A 6000-nucleotide genomic window follows, 5' to 3' on the forward strand; every position below is an offset into this window, starting at 1 on the left:
TCTTTTTTATTGCTACAATATTGTATTTCAGTCTCACTAGCAATTTCACATCAATATTATTAGATTAGAACTGATTATTGTGTAATGGATTACACAGTTAAATGTACATATACCGAGTACATATACCATTTGTGCTTTTTTTTAATATATTCAAAATCTAAAATGTTATGCCCCTCTCAAAAACTTTTTTTGAGTAGATCATGAGTCTTTCCAGAAACAAAACCCGTATCACTTTCATCAAGAATCTGTCTGAAAACAAAAATCTGCTTGTTCTCTGCCATATAAAAAGATTCCAGAGAGTTTGGAATCTSTGGAACTCTGATCCCAGAGATTCTTGTTTATCTGAAATAAAAATCTAAGTCTATTGCAAGTTATATTTGACAGTATTATGAAAGTGAAGTAGGGTCTCTTTGCAATAGCAGTCACAAATAGTGATATCTTACTAACAAAACTGATTATTCCTCTTGAAATAGAATGGCTTTACTTAAACTGCATATATTGTACACATCTTTTTATTCACTAACCATCATTTATGTGTTCATARAGTGAGCTGTTCTTTGCGACTTCTGCATCCAGAAGGCACTACTTCTTTCTTAGGCAAAATAAGCACCTTTTTATAATGCTACTCTGATGTCCTTCAGGTTTTGTGGTGTGCTTTATACAGTTTACAAATGTCTTTTTACAATTCAGGCTGATTCTGCATAAGTATTTAGGTTGGGTGCTTTATTGTACCTTTGGAGTGACTCTCCAGACTGCCCACTTACTGCCCATTGGTTTGATTTAGGCTGTCCAGTTGTTTAGACTGAACAACTGCTCATCACAGTTGTGCCTCAGCCCCTCCAATCTGAGCAAGTTCCAAAAAAAGGACAGCTCCTTGGGACAGCTTACAGTATGTGTGGGTTGGATCACCGGATCAGCATAACCTACTCTCAGCTGCAACTCTTGAACTGTGTATAAGGCATCCTTGGCAGTAGGTATTGATTTTATTCTATGTGATATATCCTTAGTGTTAGCAGGCCATAGCCTGCACTGTTAACCTTACAGACAACATAGTAATGTTTGAACTTCATCWAAACAGATAGAAGTGCGTGACCCTGTTTTTGACTTCCTCTAAATAGAAAACTTGTGCTGATAATTACTTTGAGAGAAGATGAATTGATCTGAGTTGATCTCACTCTCACCATGTCACAAGTTCTAATCTAAGCTCTAAACAGTAGAGAAACCAGTTATCAGATGCTAAGGCATTTTTCTTCTTGCAGAAAAATAACAGGAAAAGTTCAACAAACATGATTGCCATAAGTCTTTCCCATTGTTATAGCCTGTCTTAAAAAAAAAAAAAAAAAAAAAAAAAGGTCTAATATGAAATTTGGGAAAGACCTTACCTGTTCCTGAGATGTAATGTTTTCTCTACATGTGCCAGCTCTTTCTGAATCTGTAACAATTTCAACCAAGAATCATGCAAGCAAAGCAAAAAGGTTTCTGTTGCATACCAGCTGAGTTTTGTTCCTGCTTCAGTTTTTCTATTCCTTCTTCAGGAAAAAATGCACTTTATTCTCTATTTTTAAAACTTCTCTAAAAAAGCTTGCTCAATATTTAGATTACCAGTGTGTTACCCTATRATATATAGAGAGTGAAACTAAAGTTAATCTGAAAGCTGCCTAGCTTGGAATGTCATAGTCTTCATAGTGTGAACAGGACTCTCACAAGCAACTGTTAGGGACATTAGTTTGTTTTGAGTAATTTAGTCTTACCACAGAGCTTGGCTTTTGAGAGGACATTTAGTGCTCCACAGACAAAAGTGCTGGTTCTGTGGGCTGTTTGGAAGAACCAAAGAAGAGTTGGCATTCCTGATTTTTATTATCCACGTTTCAGTTGCCCCCAAGAACTTTGGCTAATCACATTGCATTGTTGATCATAAAAGCTTGGAAAAACAAAAAGAGACAATGCTTTAGAGAGCTTCAAAAAATAGTCTGTGCTTTATACTTCTGAAACAGAAAAATCAATTGGATATACAAGAAAAAAATATTTCAGTAGAGTTACAGATGGAAATGTTTTGTACCAAACATAGGCTTGTCCCCTTCCGTATTTTTCAGATGTATAGCATTTGCTATGCGAGTCAGATAGTAGAAGAATTACAAAAAATAGATTAACAAATTACATATGCTGGGGAATCTCTCTCATTTGCCAGTACTTACTTTTCAGGCACAGAGAAGATGTCATACTCACTAATGATGAATGCTCTAGCTGTGGCAGTGCACAGTTGTGTCTAAGCCATACAGAATCCCAGGGTGACACACTGGTGTCACRGTGACTTGTCTGGAGATCTGAGCAAAGCTCAGGAATTGCCAAGTCCTCACACCACCGCRGTAGCCCTCATCCCTGTTCAGATGCAGCTGGCTTCCTGAAAGCTTGTAGCTTTTGATGGATGCTGCTAAGTAGGATTTTAGAGAGACTCTCAAGTTGCTCATGATAGTGGATGGACCCTCTGCTCCCATTTCTACTTCCCTTCTCTCTTCCAGCTCCTATATACAATAGGTACACTGCTCTTGGAAGGCTTTGTTGTAAATCAGCCTTACTTAATAGAAACAAAGGCAGATGATTCTAGGATATTTGGAGAAGATTTGCCAATATAGACAACGCTGTGAAGAGTAATGGTGTTGCCCTGATGGTACAACCTCACTCTGACGTTTCCGTTTCTTCCTGCTGAGTTCTCACCTCATGAGGATTAAACCCAGGCTCTCTTTGTAATACAGGGAGAAAAGAAGCTGTGCTGTGTACGGCCTGGAGCCGCCGAGCAGTATTTCTCTGAAAATATCCTKCCTGAATCTGGCAATGCCGTCGCCAGAGCCATGTGTGTGAGAACAGGAAGGTCCCACTCCCACAGAGCTGGGAGATGAGGAGCAGAATCTCCCTCAACTTGATACGCAGACAAAATGCTCGTAGCATAAGGAGGGCTGCTTGGCCTCCTGCTTGGGGGATTGACTGATGGTTGGATTGCAGCGCAGGCATGGTTTTCATTAAGCTTTGTATAACTTCTCCTAGTTGATTTTTGTAAAAGCACCATGAGTTATTTATTAAGTATTTTAAATTTGTGGACTATATACTCAGGATATGGGATTTTTATTCATGCTTTAATGGTATAACTTTAAAAAAATAGTTTGGAAACTATGCTGTTATGGTATGTTCATTATAAAGTTGTGCTGTGTGCAACTTTGGGCTATTTTTTGACTGTATTATGGATTACTTTATAGTAGAACTTAAATCCAGAAGCTGTGCTGGCACTATATGGGACTTGCTTCAGCCAATCTATGTCTTACTGTCCCCAGCAAGCATATAAATTTCCATCATAAAATAATATAAACTGAAATACTATTTTAAGGTGTGAACAAGCAGGCTATTTGGATTTTGTAGAAAACAAAGACAAGGAATGAAGAGAAATGAATAGCACAAAAATCAATGATTTCAAATAAGTGTATCAGTGCAAGTATGTGAAGTTCTCAGTTCTTAAAGCTCTTGGTCATTCACTGTGGCCTTTCCCTCTGATCATGGTTCTACCTTCTTAAGGCGTAGAGGACTGAAAGCAGTACTCCAACCTGCTTTGGAGTTGAAGGGATCAGTGCATGGCTATTAGCTTTTTGGTTCAATGCTCTGTAGGGAAGGAAAAAAAAAAAAAAAAAAGGCTAGTTGGACATTCTAAGATAAACTGCTGTTCCTAAAATAAAGAAGTTTCTAAGACCAAGCTTGTAGCTGTTTGATGTTCTGCTATTGTGCCAAAAGGCAGCTCTGACAAGTCCTTTTCTCAAATGCTGCAGTCTTCCCGTTCAGCATCTTTGGGCTGTTGTGACGTTTCGGTGTGCTACCACTGCAGCCCTYTACTGTTGCAAGGGCAGCCTGGGCAGGTTTGTGGTCATATAAACGTGGATATTTGATAAGATTAATATCTGGGTGGATCTCTACCTGAAGAACTGCAGCTCCTTTGTAAAATGAAAAAAATCGATGTGTATTTTTTTTTGTTCAGTTGCTTATGACAACTTTCTTTTTTTTTAATGGTGTTTTCTTAGTCAGTTCCTAGCACTGGCATAGTCTTATACCCGAGGTGCCTCAGAGCTCAGCACGTGCTCCTGAGGTGCTTATAATGATTGCCTGTGGTAGACGGCTGTTCTGCAGTGGTTTATGGAGTGCTGCTGTTTTGCATATCACCACCGTGGGTTGGCAGGCAGGGCTTCAGAGCTCACAGGGTGAAGCTAATCCCTGTTTCTGCACTCTTGCAGAAATCCTGGTAGGACTTTAGCCATGAAGAGTGTTGGATGGAGGACAAGGGCTGGGGGGGGATGTTAGAAATTGCATCTGAGACTCTGCTGGGAGGCTTAATACTGGTAATATGTATTCAGTGTGATAAAATAGAAAAAAAAAAAAAGTGCTTGTCAGGGAAAGCTGACAAGAGACCAGGCAGCTCTACTTTGCTGCTATAGATCAGAAGGCCCTTCCTGACTCATTACTTGACTAGAAGGGTTTAGCTACCTACTCTACAGTGAACAACAAAGCAACTCTGCATTGTAATGCCAGAGTAGTAATAGAGCACTTCCTGTACTTAAAATTAAATTTATATTCCCTGCAGAAATACACATGGTTTTCAGTGAAATAAATACAGTTTAGCGTGTTTGGTATTAATAATATTGGCTCCGTGCTGTTTGTATGCATTTTTGTGCCAGAAGAATTCTCTATGAGAAAAATATGTCTTGAAAGCTTTTGTACAGATGAAATGCAATACTTTTTCCTTGGAAAATGCTTCCAAAAGGCCTCATGTGGCGTTCTGTGCTGTATACTAATCTATAATAAGATAGAGTGGTTCCAACTGACTTTCACCAAATGGTCACTTCCTTGCCTTGTACCCAGTGAACACTTCCTGTGGCAGGACTGCCATTTGTGAATCCAGTCCCCCAGAGAGATTCATGGATGGGAAATAGGGCTACCTCTAAAAGGGCAGACTATGAAGCCAAACATGCATAAAAGGGTGTGACAGTGGCCAAGTCACTGAGCAGAAGTTACTATTTATTCCCAAAGGCTCTGGAGATCTTTTTTTGTACAAAAGCATCAATGCAGTCACAACTGAATACATGAGTGGGTGTCTGGTGCTGAGAAACCAGGACAGGGAGCTTGGAAAAAAGAACCTGATAGTTTGTGAGAGGCCAAGTGATGTTTTGTTTGGCTAGGAGCAGATGACTTTGGATATGAGAGCAAGTCTGATTCTTAAATAGATTCCCTTGAAGTCACCACTTCCGTACGCCTGATTGAAGGAAAAGAATCTCGTTAGCTGTCATCTACCCATTATACTAATAGGTCACATCCGTCTTAAGAACATATATATACTGAATCTGCATCATGAAGTGTAACATTAATGATACACCAAAGTGGCAGATATGATGAATCCCAAGTCAAATGCCAACAAGCCAAGGTCCCTACTGCAAAACGGGGATGTTTGGGGGGATTCAGAAGTTGGTCACTGATCAAAGAGCTGAAAGATTAGTCAGCTACTTGAGCGTGCCACTCGTCCTTCAGGTTCAGCCAGGCTCTTGCGTACCTGGTTCTTTGATACTGAATCTAGTCCCTTAAGTACAAAGGTAGTGTAGTTCTGTCATGACACAAGATCGCATCAGGAAACGAGAGGGCCTTGTGGGAAGGCGCCTGGAGGACTGTGAAATAATATACAGCTCTGAGGCAGCAACATGAAAGCCAGGACCAAGTGACTATGCAATCAAATAGCTACTTTCTAACAAGAGCACATGTGTAGTRTCTTGCCAGTTACATTTGCATCATGTGCATGCAGATCATTTCAGTAAGTAGTAACTGAACTTGGTACGATTAATGTGTTCCATTCCCCAATGTGGGCACACCCTGTAGCAGCAGCTCCTCTTCAATTTAAAATTAGAAGCTCTCTTATAGAATTTTATATATACGACATTTCCAGAATTTCTCATATACAAAAACTATTCCTCTTGT

This window comes from Nothoprocta perdicaria, unplaced genomic scaffold (assembly GCF_003342845.1).
Source record: "Nothoprocta perdicaria isolate Ctin4 unplaced genomic scaffold, notPer1 scaffold_133, whole genome shotgun sequence".
In the NCBI taxonomy this organism is placed as follows: domain Eukaryota; kingdom Metazoa; phylum Chordata; class Aves; order Tinamiformes; family Tinamidae; genus Nothoprocta; species Nothoprocta perdicaria.